We start from the raw sequence: 15,053 nt of genomic DNA, 5'->3' as shown, positions 1-15,053 counted from the left end.
GCACAACTTGACAAGAAGAAAGGATCGGTTGGTAGGGCATGTTCTGAGGCATCAAGGGATCACAAATTTAGCATTGGAGGGCAGCGTGGAGGGTAAAAATCGTAGAGGGAGACCAAGAGATGAATACACTAGGCAGATTCAGAAGGATGTAGGTTGCAGTAAGTACTGGGAGATGAAGAAGCTTGCACAGGATAGAGTAGCATGAAGAGCTGCATCAAACCAGTCTCAGGACTGAAGACCACAACAACAACATGTTTTATCACTTTGGTGAACGTTTTAGTACAAACAGACTCCACGTACAAAAAGACGAAAGGCTGTTTTGAAAAGAGAAAACTTGTTTACTTCAAAATACCAACTAGAAACAAAAGATAACGTAGATGGAATACATCAACAGTCTTTATTAAGAAAAGAAAAACCACCCAGAAGTACTGTAGAACAAAAGATGAAGAAGTGATTGACGCAGAGAACGTACGTGAACAAGTGGTGCGATGGGTTGCGGAATTACAGGACTCTGCGATGACATGCGTTAGTATAAGGTAGTAAATGTCACCAATCTCAAGGCTTGTGCAAAAATAATGAAGAAAGACTTATGTAGGATTTTGTGGTTTAGCATGATACAGAATCACAATTGCTGGTGAAAAATCAGTAAATATTGAAGAGCTTATTATACAATTCTACGACAATCATCTCTGAAAACTGTCCTTGATCAAGAAAGGATCCAGGAGGCGTACAGCGGGAGTCACTGCCGTGCTACAAGACGAATTAGAGCCGCTCTTTTATGTCTGAAGACCGATTAGGTAGGATCATAAGGAATCTTTTGTACACTCTCAGGGAGCCAAGCTTTTGTCGTGGTTGAAGACATTTATTTTAGGCTACGGCGAAGACAAGTGCCTACGGTTTTGTAAATGTACTTCTTCTGGCTGCTTTCGAGTTGACACTTTCTTCCAGCCTATTGCTGATCCACGCCCCAGGGATGTGCGACAAATAGTGGCTGAGAATAAATGACAACTCAATGAATACCTTATGGTAACACACAAAAAAACTTCGTGAAATATTTTTCGATCTTTTCCAAAATTTTCAATGTCGTTACACTGTAACTGGTATCCGTTCGTATGGTTTTGTATCTGCAATTTTGATAAGTAAGATCGTGTACAAACTTCTGAATCAATGATTTTTTTCTGAATGTACAGTCGTGGATAAAAGCTAGCAATGGGAATGGTCGCACTTCTCAAACGCTGTGGCATTAATACTGGGATCTGAATTACCACGTGATCAGGCAAATGGATTTTATTTGCATTCCTGTAAACGTGTTTTGGATCGAAAGCGTAGCTACGATTAATATGCTGATGTATCGACTGCAACTAGAACATGTCGAATAAAGAGTAGGTGGATTCATTTATGCGGCCCTCTTCATCAGTAACTGTCGTAGCTATTTTCGTCACGTAAATCGGTAAAAATGGAACTCTACTAGTCCCACTTTCTTAACCGCCTATCTTTCTACCCAAACCTTAAAACCCGTTTACCTCGAGTACAGGTAGACATAAGAAGTGGAAATGTATCGCACTTCCTGCGATATACAGTCCCTTGGTGGTGTTAAAAAGTGAGCTTCTATGTCAACGCAATCTAAAGATACGGCGGTTTATGCAAAATCGTGCTACCGTTCCTTGGACGTATTTGGCGTGCACCGTCAATCACGTCTGTCAAGGATCCCATACCGCGCAGGAATACTGCAGCAGTCGACGGACAAACGTAGTGTAGGCAGTGTTTTCAGTAGACCTGTTGCGTATTCTTAGTGTGCGGCCAATAAAACGCAGTCTTTCGTTTGCCTTCCCCACAAAAGCATGTTTGCGATCGTTCCAGTTTAATTTTTCTGGGTACTGAGATGATTTTACAATATTTCGACGTGCGTTTTGTCATGTAACCGAAGGTTAATTATTGTTATTGGACGCAGCTTTCGTGTTTAATGTATTCCTCATTCAACAGAGTACACTCCTCGTACACCACACGTAACTGTTTCAAAGTATTTAATTGTTACCGATGTTGCCAAGTTGCAGTGGTCATCTAAACTTGCCGCTTTGAAACAAAGGAAAACATTATAGCGAAATATGGCAACTAAGAAGCGGACTATCCAAATAAACAACAATTTCCGGTTCAAGTCATTGTAGTAGGTCTACTACGGAGTAACGTAAATTAGGTGCAAAGTCCATTAGTAGATCGTTATCAGGAAAACCAGCCCTCATAATGCAAACTGCCACTAAAAGAACGAAAGTTTCCAAAAATGTCAATGAGTAGCCGAGGAAAGTGGATGCATTCTGTCTACTGAATCGCAATGCTCGCCACTTACGAGGGGATCCGCCAGGTGTCGTACCCCGATCTTGCTGAAACTTTGCTCAGTGAAAGAGGGGTCAAAATAAGCGAACACGTGTTTCGGCTTATCTGCATACACTCGACCGCTTCTGAGAAAACGACGGTCAGAGTTTTCAATGCGCTGCTGGTATAGTGCAGATACCTTTCAGCGTGGAAGGATTCAATTGAAACGGTGGCTCAGCGGCTACCGTCGCGACTTCAGAACTTTGCGCTGCGAGTTCGAAAGCAGGTTGTTCCTTTTTTTCCCCCCTCACTCTCTGAATTATCTACGAATGTTTATTCCAATTTATGATGAAACAATGTTGTCGTTATTCGTCAGTTAATTTACTGTGTAATGAAAGAAGTTAAAAAAATAAACGAATGAGAAAATGAAAATCACGTTTACAGGAATGCAAATAAAATCCATTTGCCCATTCACATGGTAATTCAGATCCCAGTATCAATGCCTCAGCGTTTTAGAAGTGCGAGCATTCCCATTGCTAGCTAGCTTAAGAAACACTTCGGCTAATGAACGTTTTCTGGCTGTGACGAGTCTAATGGAGAATTCGAAACATTGTAGAATACGTTTGGCAGCTATGTCGCCGTTTATTTCCTGGGGTGGTGCGGAAATATCCCACTAAATTTACTCGCTGATAACAGTATTTTGTTATTTCGATAAACATCCCGGATGATGGTCACATAAGCGGTGACGTAAAGGTAGAAAATTCAAGTTTTTGAGTCCACAGAGCTCTATGCAACAGAAACTGCTGATCATTTTGCCATTTTAGTTGCAAAATTGCCAGCTTATTCCTGTCTGGGGTAAAAATAGAGGGCTGTTTGCCTGGGTTGTCTGCTAGCGTAGTGAAAGGGAGGTCTGGTTTGTTTTCGATTCTAATCTCGATGGAGGCAGGTAGACTATCAGTAAAGCAATTTTAAAAAATTCTCGCGTCCCCAATACGTTTTGTTGCTATCTTTACACTGTACCTGCACACTGTGGATGTCAATATGAAACACTTGTAAAATTTCATATTTGTTAATGCCTACTTTTTCCGCTTCTGTCAATAACTGAATTGTTTATGTGTGGCACTGAATGATTTTTAACTGATTTTTGTTATGAATCTTCACACGTTGCTATATTTGCACACTTTCACGGTAGGTCAGCAACGGTAATCCAGTATGACTGGTCTGAACGTTGACGCAGTCCGTTTCGCGGCCGAATGCGCATAATATTTTGCTAATTCGTATCTATCTGGGGTACTTCGTCTTACTTAAAGAGTTATGTTATCCCAATGAGTTGAAATTCATTTTTATTAGTACAGTTCATACTAAGTAGATTTTCTTCTTTCATTTATATCTTATAGTTACGTGTTGTGTTTAACACACTAATCAGCATTAATATAGTCTTACATATGATTGAAAACATTCTGACAAAGTTTGGATAGTTTTTCAATTTCACGCCTGTGCATAGTACGTTGGTAGCACTTCGTCGCCTTGCCTGTTATGCTGTGTAGCTGACTTTAAAGCTGTGCGGATCAGCATAACGAAAAGGCGAGGGTTCTCGCTCGTTTTGTCGTCGACTGTACATTAAATGTCTCAACTTCTTTCTTATTTATGTAATCACGTCTAAGAATTTTCTTATATCTAATTCCTGCCACGTATTCGTTGGGTGCGTCCTGATGAAACTGAAATTCAGCTATTCACTTTAATGAATGTCTGTATCATTATAAAATAAATAATTCCATGTTTCCACTACTTTGGGTTGCAATTGAAACTGTAGTTGTCTACACTGGAATAGAGGTGAAAAGATCCAATCTCTCTACAATGTAATATTTCAGGGGTTTACTTTTCTACGTAGTTCAGCTGCCACATGTGACACACGAGTGTCAGAGATACATTTTCCAGCAAAATATTTTCATGTACCGCACCTAAAATTAACTGGCGTACATTTCAGTGACACTCATTTACCAAACCGAACATTTAAGTAGCTCTTTCTGTTTCACCAGAATTTTAGTTTTGTTTCAGTCAGTTTTGGGCTCATGTATGGATTAGAAAGAGGCGTTACAGATAACTTACGTTAAATCTGCAGCGACATTCTGCAAACTTAATTCACTACCACTCATAAAAATATTCGCTGCGGACAGGATTCGAACCTGTGCGGGGAAACCCCATTGGATTTCGAGTCCAACTCCTTAACCACTCGGACACCGCAGCTACACGAGGATCTCGTTAGAAACTTCTGATATCACGACCTGTGACTGAGCTTACTGTAGTGACATTTTAGTAATGTTCTGAGTGTAGCTGGTAGCTTTCATTTGCAACACGTGATAGTTGGCGATCTCACGAGTCTTCTGAGTCTGAAATACAGTTGGTTATCCTCTGGAACTCCGGTAAGGAGCACACAGGGACACCTTGACCTTCCTCAGCAAACAACGGTTCCCCTAGCGAATTCAAGCAAGAGTTGCAGGAAACACTGACTTCATAATTGCGGAAGAGTTTATTTATTTATTGAGATTTGGTTTAATTAACATACAGTCAATCATAATGGCAGTGGAGTAAGGTATCGTAACAACAAATAGCGGAAATGCCACGCATAATGGTTTAAGACAGTTTCTTGACTCTTTCGTGGGATGATGCAAACAAGACTTTATGTATTTACATTGCGGGATACTAAACTTGCCAGACGGATGTAACATTATGGTATTTTTGCACATACCGGTCAAGGTACTAGAGCTACAATTCAGGCGACATCGCATTCTGGACAGGAGCATTTTCATGTTTATACAGAAAGCCAGTAAAGGGTACAGCAGTCAGTCCCACGTTATGTTTATTGCATATTTAGATTTCGGTTACTGTATGGCCTTCTTCAGTGCAGTAAATGTAAAATACAACATTAAAACCACTTGTATATGCACACAGTCCCAACTGGACTCTTCATGTCAGAGGTAGATTTCACAACGTGACTACGTGCCTATATCAGTGGGTTTAATGCTTCAACTCAAATTTACTGCACTGAAGAAGGCCATACAGTGACTGAAATCTAGATATTTAGTAAACACCATTTGCGACCGATTGCTGTACCCTTTATTAACTGAAATTAATAAAGTCAGAGCGGTTCTAGGCGCTTCAGTCCGGAACCGCGCGTCTGCTATGGTCGCAAGTTCGGATCCTGCCTCGGGCATGGATGTGTTTGATGTCCTTAGGTTAGTTAGGTTTAAGTAGTTCTAAGTTCTAGGGGACCGATGACCTCAGATGTTAAGTCCCATAGTGCTCAGAGCCATTTGAGCCAATAAAGGCACTGGACACAACTGTTTCTCTGTAGAATTAAGTCTGATATACAGAAAAGTTCGATTTCACGCTGTTGCTAAAGTATGAGAAGTATATTATATTGTAAAATGTTACCATAAAACATCTTCTTTCATTTTTCCGTGTACGAAAATCAGGTATATACCACTGACCAATCGTACCACCTTAACCAAATATCACTGGGGTCAGTATTTAGGTCATGACTCCTTCGACTGGTTTCATGCTCTACTCTGTTTGCTCTAGCTTGAACTAATCTTTTATACTGTACCCACCACATCTTACTTCTATGATCTCTTTTTTTTACTGTATTCTAGTCTTTCCCCTCTACTTCCGGCGTCAAATTAACTTTTTTTTATGCCGTAACTGATGGGTCATTAATCTATCCATTATTCTGGTAAAAATTGTCCCAAACACTTCTTTTTAGGTCTTCTTTATTTTGGACTTTATCTGTCCATCGTATTTTTAACAATGTTATATAGCACCACATTTCAAATGACTTCTCTGCTTTACTAATGGTCCACGTTTCACTTCCACACAATTCTGTGGCCTGTACATACACTTTCATTAGCTGCTTCCTTTGTTCCACGTCGACATCTACCATCACCAGAGCTGTGACGCAATGGCAACTCACGGAAGTACTAATTCGTGTGCGTGCTCATGGTCCCCACTGTTACGTTTGGAACACCTCACGTGCCGCAACTCACTTTGTTACGGTCTCATATTCCTGAGTACCACATATTCTAATTCAGTCATGAACTGCTGCAAAGAGTTCCACATCTCATCGGAGAATGTTGACTGGAACCGGATTTCACAACTTCATAGTGCGAAGTTGCAAGGCCACACAAAGAACAACTTGTACAGGTGTCGGCCAAGAGTTCTCCACGTCCTGGAGGAATACTTCTCTTGTATGAATCGTTATAAGCCTTATTGGTCACCAAGTTCTGACCGAACAGTTGTTACAACCAAGATCGTCTTTACAAAACTGTTGGCATCGAAATCTGTCCGTCGCCCAAAAATAGATAATGCTTTACTCATTATTCCTTACATAAACGAACTGACAAGTATCAAACACATGCAAGCTTCTAGCCCAGGAAACCGTTGATTACCTTCTCCACCTTCCGCAATATTTCAAAACTATTACTGAATGATATTCGAGAGATGGTCCGTCACTTCATTTAGAAAAATACACAGTTCATTCATTCCTGTACAAGACAAGATCTATAATTATAAATAACAATACAATACGTGGGAAAGAAAATGTGTAAAACTGACTGTTCGAAATTCGTTGGTTTGCACCCTGGTCAGAATACGAAATGAAAATCACATATTAGTTGTTCTCAAACACTTGAGATTAGTATTATTTCCTCTATAAGTAACTGTTGACTTTCGTGAAGAAACCATCATAAAATTAACTTACTGGCATATTTCCATTTACTCATATCATACTGAGCCCTCTTCTGTCGTAATACCATATACAGACGCAATGTATTGATCAAAATTCCGTGAGATTACTATTCTAGAAGAGACAAACCAATATACTGCTATTACACTGTGCGAAATACTGCAACCAGCCACAAGTTTTCTTGAAATGATTTTATCGTACCGTTACTAGTTTCGGGCCTGAGTCCATCGTCAGATGGTAGCGTTGACTTCTTTGCAAGTTTTGCACTTGTCCTAAATTTTGTGATGCATAGTTTACAAAAGGTCTTACATTTTCTTCCCTAAAATTTAACAATTTTTATTACATAGTTTTACACCTTTATATACTCTATACATTGTATTTACTTCCTGAAAAGCCCTCCTTTCCATATTATAGGACAGAGGTTTGATTTTCTCTTACAATACACACTGGCCCGAAACTAGTAACGGTGTAATAAAATCATTTCAAGAAAACTTGTGACTGGCTGCAGTATTTCCCACAGATTTATTCACGTAGACAACCGCGGCGTTCTCCATCCAAAATGGATAAAATAACGGCAATATACTGCTTCCTCCTACGTATATTTTGCGAAAAGAGTGTGAAGGTAAAATTAGGAAGATTCGAGGTGACACGGGTTCTTTCCAGCAACCGTTCTTACCCGCGTACCATTTGCTACCGGGGCTAACAGGAATGGTGGAAGTGATAGTGGTAACAAAGCACCTTCCAGAACACACTGTAAGGTACCTACCAGAGGATATATGGTAATTTATTAGCTGTGGATATAGAAAGATATTTTCTTCTTTCTTTTTCCTCGGCTTTATCCCGTATCTTCACGGGATCAGCATCTTACTCTAGATTTGACAGTGTTAGTGGCCGGATGCCTCGCCTGTCGTGGCCCTTCACCCCTCCCCCTCCACCCCTCCCCCATCAGGACGGAATTTGTGTACCTCATCTGTCTGCGTCTAGTGTTATCCCTCGTGAATGTATGAGAGTGTTGTCAAAATGTTTGTGAATCGTGTAACTGAGGTCGGGTATGGTAAACCACCTAAAAGCCACAACCAGATTCACTGGCACACGTACCGTGGTCGTTAATCCGCAAGGAGGATTTGATCGAGGGACGGCGCATTCGCCCCTCCCCCCTCCCGCAAGCGACGTGCTAACGCGCGCGGCTACTCGACGGGTCAGGTATAGAAGACATATTTTACAGAAACATTTCTGGTGACTATCCTGGACTTCGAGTAGGCAACTGTTTCTAAAACTGGGTTTACCAACAACATCCTCATAACAGATTATCGTGAACTTCGTTGTGAAGAATGAGGCACAATTTGAAAGTAATAGAAGCACTGATAAATATAACACTAGGAAGAACAACAGCCTCTACTATGTGCGAATTAAGTATATCAATTCTTAAAAAGGAACAAACTACATAGCGAGTTGTTGTTTATTTGATTCACAGTATATACAAAGAAACTAAGCTAAAAATTAAACGTAATAACATCGGCTATACACGAGCCACAGGTGCTTGTGAATATTAAGATCTCGGGTTCGAGCATCAGTCGATTACAGTTTTAATTTAGCACCATGTCTCCACGTTGCAGGTCAGGCCCAGTCCGTGACAAACGTAAGACGAGACACAGGTCCGCCGTTTGGCAGCGTCACCCCAGAAGTGAATCAGTGATAACAAGCACTCGATACACCCCAACCAGGTGACAATCCTCTTTATCAGAACAAAAAATGAGCCGGTATGTCGGAAGACGCTCGCTTGTGACGGTCATCTGACCACGATCGAAGTCCGTGAGTTCCGCGGAGCGCCCCATTCCGCTCTCTCACGATGACTAAGGACTACTGAGGATGCTGATATGGAGTACCTGGCAGTAGGTGGCAGCCAATGCACCTAATATAAAACATATGTTTTAGGGAGTCTCCGAATACTTTTGATCATATAGTGTATCATTAAGAATGTATACGCTAGGATATGTCAGTTGTCAAGTGGCACAAAAATGTGTGTACATAGCTGTTATTTTTAAATTGATGGGCTGGCTTTACCTCACGATACTAACATCGACATACATTTTATAGCACCACTTTCTGTACTGATGGAAGATATTTTGTAATGATGTAAACATAAGTATGTTGCTGTTCCATGCATTGTCTATTGTGATCATAATTATGCCTGCTGTTACGTTAGAATCTGTATCCAGAATTTTCAGTCGCATATTTTGCAGATCCTAAAATAGCAACAGAGAATTGCCCAAACCGGTCATCTACATTAATAAATGATTTTAGCGATTTTGGCAGTTGAGAATTTACTAAATGTTCATAATGCTACAGATTGGCCCTACACTGTCGATGTCAGAAGTGATCCTTTCCGCTGCCAACAGTATGTACCGTGCGTGAATGGAACAAGTTTCTTTTGCAGACGAGATACAAAACGTATACCGTTGACATTTCCACTGTTGTGCAGATGTTGTTAGTTCAGTATAGATAAAAATAAATGTGGATGAGAAATCAAGCGAAATGAAATTACTTTGTAGTCGGCTACCGTAGACCACAGGTCTCCTATACGAAAATATTCAGAAAATATCCCGGAACTATCTCCGAAATTTTATCGATGAAATTCGAGTTCAGCCTGTAAATTATCATCTAGTGGATAACGTTCGAGACTTCGTGAGATTATTCGCGGCCGATGCTGCAACGTCGGAGGACTTTAGCGAAACGCAGAAAGATATGCATAGGATGAACAATGGGTACAGGGACTGGCAGTTGAACCTGGAAGTAAGTGTCACGTGCTATGCATAAATACACGAGGGGATGCACCACTGATGAGCTGAACTGGAGACAACAACTGCCATAAAATACATAAGAGCAACCGACCGGAGCGACTTACAGTGCGATGAACACTTAAAACTAATAGTAGGTAAAGCATTTGCCAGGTTAAGATTCATTGAGAGAATCTTTATTTGATCTCATTTGATGTAGACAGGGACACAAAACAGCAGTGGCCTTAGCCCCCTGTTGCCCACACTGAAATCGAATTATTCTACGGTATTTTTTCCTGCCATTCTACAAAAGCCAATCAGTACCCTTAAGGAGTAGTAAGGGTCCCTCTATTACATCTGTGTTAGTCACAATTCCTTCAGGAATAAATTAATGACCCAATGTATTGTGTCTTTTGACTTCCAGTACTTAAATGTTGTACGGTTTCGCCTCCCTCATCTCATTGTGTACATTTAGACACTTCTTTCTGTGTACCTATCGTGTGTAGGTGTTCCTTAGAGTTCCCATGTCCAGTCACTAATCCTACCATTTTAGATGTGTCTTGTTCAAGCCCAGAATTCAGAGCTTGTCGTGATTTTGTTTTTGGATTTACGCCAATATTTTACATGTTGTCTCCTCATCCAGCTACGTAGTTCAGATTTTACCATCACTTTAGTTATGGTTAGGACAGGTTCCGGTCCAATAAATGGAGTCGCCGCACTTGTCCCGGCCGGGCTATTAGCTTGTTCATTGACACAGAGTTCTGAATGACCAGGGACCAGCCACATGTTTACCCTATTGCTTTCCCCTAACCTCACAGAGGTTTCATTGGATTCTGCAACGATCTTTCATCTCTTTGTAGGGGCTAACAGACATGGTAGCACCTAAGTTGAATCTCCTCAGCGCAAACCTTGGCAGCAAACATCCCTGCCTGGAATACCACAGCCAGGCTTCCTGGAGAGACTCCACTCTCTACTCTAGACTGTACCCCACGTATACCGGGTCCAGCACCTTCGTCGTTTGCGACGCATCAGTAAATAAGAATATGTCTCTTGAATGGTGTTTGATTCATTATTCCACTGCTCCGTCTCTCCCATGGTTGCACAGAAAGTTGTATTGAAGTATCTGGAAGCTGTTGAATGGTCAGCCGGTAGTTCCTCGCCACTCCTATCTTTACCACGTTCATTATACGAGTGTGTGATTCCAGATGTCCTGAAAGTTCATATTTTTTTCTGATTCTTAATCTCTATGCCCATTTGCAACCTCAACTGTAATTCAAAGATATTATAGTGGCACGTTCAGCATAGCATCCAATCCAGAAGTGTTAGTGCTACTAATACCACCCGTTATGACTAGACAAGACTATCTCTGCACTTAATTAAGCTCCTTAGCAACCACCTTCTGTTCTACTTTATTACACCATATTGTTGTCTCATAAGATATCATAGGTCTTATGACAATGGTGTAGATCCAGTACATGCTCTTGAGACTAAGTCCACAGGTTTTCTTTTTTTCAGGCCTTACTGGTGCACATAAGAGTGCCTTTTGCCTTGGAACATCTATTTTTTATGTGAGGGTCCACGTTAGTAATAGGGTAAGAGCAGCAAGAGCCCAATTTTGATAACAAATTCATATGAAAATTAATTAAATTGATCAATTAATTACCCCCTACCCAACCATCACTCACACCATCAGATGTCATGTTTTTTTATGAAAATTAATTAAATTGATCAATTAATTACCCCCTACCCAACCATCAGTCATACCATCAGATGTCATTTTTTTTTTTTTTTCCTCAGCAGGCATGTGGGTCCTTACCACCTCCACCTATCCACCCCAACCTCTCCCCTTCCCCACCTACCCTATTGGCGGCTATTTTGAATTTTGATAGGATTCAAAATTTTGGCGGTAATTTCGAATTTTATTTTGTTAGCAATTTCGACTTTTGGTGCGAATTTCTTTGTCCCAGGGGTGTGATGAGTTTCCACTCCACCCCACTCCCGGGAAATGTCGGGAAATTAAAAAATGATGGTGCCTTTCCCCAGGACTCGAACCTGGCCCTTCTGGGTGCAAAGCATAAGTGCACGCCCTAACACATGGAAGCTGCCCAGATGCAGGAGAGGAAGGTGAGGTTAGTGTACTTTTTTATTTTTGTTGGGAAACTGAAGTAAAGATCGGTCGTAATTATGTAATTAATCACAGAAATTTTTCCCAGTTACACAAGTATACGCATAGCGCTACACAAGGAGCGCCTAAAATCACAATACAGCTCAAAAATTGATGATTCCATACAAGTGGTATTACCCGGCTGGGGAAAAGTTTCACAATACCACTCGAAACTAGTGGCAGTCGCACTAAAACTCTACACTTCACCTACAAGCTGGTGCGATAAAGGCTGGAGTGGAAGGTACTATCTTTATTTTTTGGAAGGAAATAATTACAGCTGACGAGATGCTGGTGTTGGACAGAGAGGAGTTTAATAAGTGTATTACCTGTAAGCATACAGCTGAGGACTATATCTATCGCTGTTTGGCGTCAGAGCTCACAAAAGACGCCTCCCCTTGCATTGCTCGACAATGTCTGCAGCCCAGGTAATCGAAGCGAATACATGCTATCGCAACTGACGGAAAATTCTTCACTCTTCTAATTACGCATGGAAATTGTCATGAAAAAACCAGCACTCATAATCATCGGGTCATAATGCACCACATTTATGGGGGACTAGGGAAAATCGTCAACCCAGAAGATTGCAACAGGAGAGAGGGGTGGCAGTTGAACAGTTGAACGTGTGTTCTCCTCGATGTGCTGTCAGAAACTAGCGAAATTACAGGTACTCTTACCTCCTTTCATCCCTTCCTCTCCCTCTTTCCCTCCACCTATGGTAGTGATACATGGCCAACTGCTACCACGCTCATCTTAGCACCACACTGGCTCCAGCCTGCAGACAAGAGGGCGCTCGCTAACCGCACCTGGCCCATCTTGGGGCGATGGTGGTTGCACGGTCCAGGCAGGGGCTCTTCGCTAACACAAGAGGCTGTAATGCTTCCTAAACAAAACCAGATGAATGATGCTTGTTTGTCTAAAATGTAACCGCGCCCTAGTCATAGCACAGCTGCGTCGTGCAAAACATACACACACTGGACCGTCCCCCACACCACTGCGTAACCACTCGCCATTCTGAGTGTGAAAGCACTTCACTGTGACAATTGAATTTTACATCAACGAACAGCCTATAAGCGAGCATCTATTAAAGAAAACGCAAACACAATTGTGACGATAATAAATTTCCTATTTCCATGAAAATAGATGCAAATCATTTTCTTTTAGTTCTATGAGTAAAATAGATATAGCTTTTATCCTCGACCGCAGGTAATACGACGGCTGTCCAGAAAGTAAGTTCCGATCGGTCGCTAAATGGAAACCACAGTGAAAATCCGATGAAGTTTCGCGCAGGTGTGCTGGGCAGTGTCTCTAGTATGCCCGTAGACCGCGTTACGTCGTTCTTTTTAGTTCTGAGCACACAGGGAACACAAAAAGATACCTAGAACAATAGTGTCTCCCGCCAGGTACGAGGGCCTAGTGAGAAATTTCGCCTGAGCTATGCAGCCGACATTACTTAACTGTCGAGCGTATCACAATTAGCGTTCCTGTAGCTGTGGGAATCATTAGTTGAAAACGAGTTTAACACCAATGGGTACAGTACTGGTAAATATTGAAAATAATTATCAATCTAAGACTGAGTTCATTCACAAAAAAATGGCTCTGAGCACTATGGGACTTAACTTCTGAGGTCATCAGTCCCCTAGAACTTAGAACTACTTAAACCTAACTAACCTAAGGACATCACACACATCCATGCCCGAGGCAGGATTCGAACCTGCGACTGTAGCGCCTAGAACCGCTTGGCTACTCCGGCCGGCCCGGTTTCTTCTTCAAGACAATTCTCAGCCGCATTCTGCAGGGGCAATGCAGATGTTCCTGCATCGTTTTCAATTGGAAATGTTTGAGTACCCACAAGACAGCCCGTAATTGTCTCCCTCTGAGTTTAATCTCTGCTCACATGAACCGCTGGCTACGAAAACAACATTTTGACACAGACGAGCTGTAGGCCAGAGTAGAGAATTGTCGGAAAGCACTGACGGCTGCCTTCAACGACGAGGGTATTGGAAAGTTGGTACAGCGCTACGACAAATGTATAAGCAGGAACGACGACTTTATAGAGAAGTACCTGGAAAGTGTAGTTAACTCTTGCAAATAAAATGTTTCTGGTTTTCACTGTGGTTTCCATTTAGCGACCGATCGGAACTTACTTTCTGAACAACTCGCGTAATTCGCATCTCTCTCCCACGCAGCCTCCAATTAATTTGCCACATCCGACTTTCTTTCTTTTCCAGGATTCCTATCTAGCGACCTGTATACAAAGCAGCAGTTTCTTGGGTTCTAGTTTCATAAGAAAATTAATCATCACAGAACAGCATGTTTCATGCAATCTACTCACATGTCGGGAAGAACACCATCATTTCTAGGCCACACAATGAGCAATAATTCAACTGATGTCTACTTTATAATTAGAGGTTATGAAGTATGAAATAACACAGAACTTGTGGAAACACCTGTTTTTAAACACGCAATCGTGACGGTAATAATAAAAACAGTCATAATTCCACGAGAATAGATACAGTCATAATTCCACGAGAACAGATACAGTCGATTTCTATTCTTTTACAAGCAAAATCGTTTTAGTTTGAGACCATTCAGCATGTTCAAATTACAAATTGTCATGCACGAGGGCGTTTCATTCATTTCAAGCATATGAAATACTGATACAGATCAGCATCTGTATTATCATTTAGTAGATTTTGTAACATACAGAGTACGTAAAAACTACGAACGATCTACATCCAAACTTTAACCAACTATACCACTGCTTGTAATAGAACCTCCTATAAGATTTTACCTCATCTGTCTTCCAATACATTGAAAAACAAATATTGTCTGCTTGTTGACATCGAGCATAATACATATACATGTATTGCTCCATTGGAGCAGGTGGCAATTGCTCAGAGTCGCTTGCACAGACCTGTGTAAAGTTTCGTTGCCTGTACCAGAGGAAGACGATATCCAACAGACCATCAGTCACAAGGGAGAGTTCCTGTGTTGTTCTTTCATAAGCAGTCTGATACATTGCTTTTCCAGCAGTAACACATCCAAGCTTTGTACATGGCCA

General features: G+C 41.3%; 1 non-coding gene across 1 annotated transcript; it reads right to left on the bottom strand.

Moving 5' to 3' along the window:
• Window positions 1-4,475: 4,475 nt before the first annotated feature.
• Trnas-cga lies at window positions 4,476-4,557 on the bottom strand. The gene has a single exon. It is a non-coding gene; the product is annotated as a tRNA-Ser (tRNA).
• Between the last annotated feature and the right edge of the window lie 10,496 nt (window positions 4,558-15,053).

This window comes from Schistocerca americana, chromosome 1 (genome assembly GCF_021461395.2).
Source record: "Schistocerca americana isolate TAMUIC-IGC-003095 chromosome 1, iqSchAmer2.1, whole genome shotgun sequence".
NCBI classification, from domain to species: Eukaryota; Metazoa; Arthropoda; class Insecta; order Orthoptera; family Acrididae; genus Schistocerca; species Schistocerca americana.
Note: the sequence above shows the minus strand (reverse complement) of the source record. Positions and strands in the feature narration are given on the sequence as shown.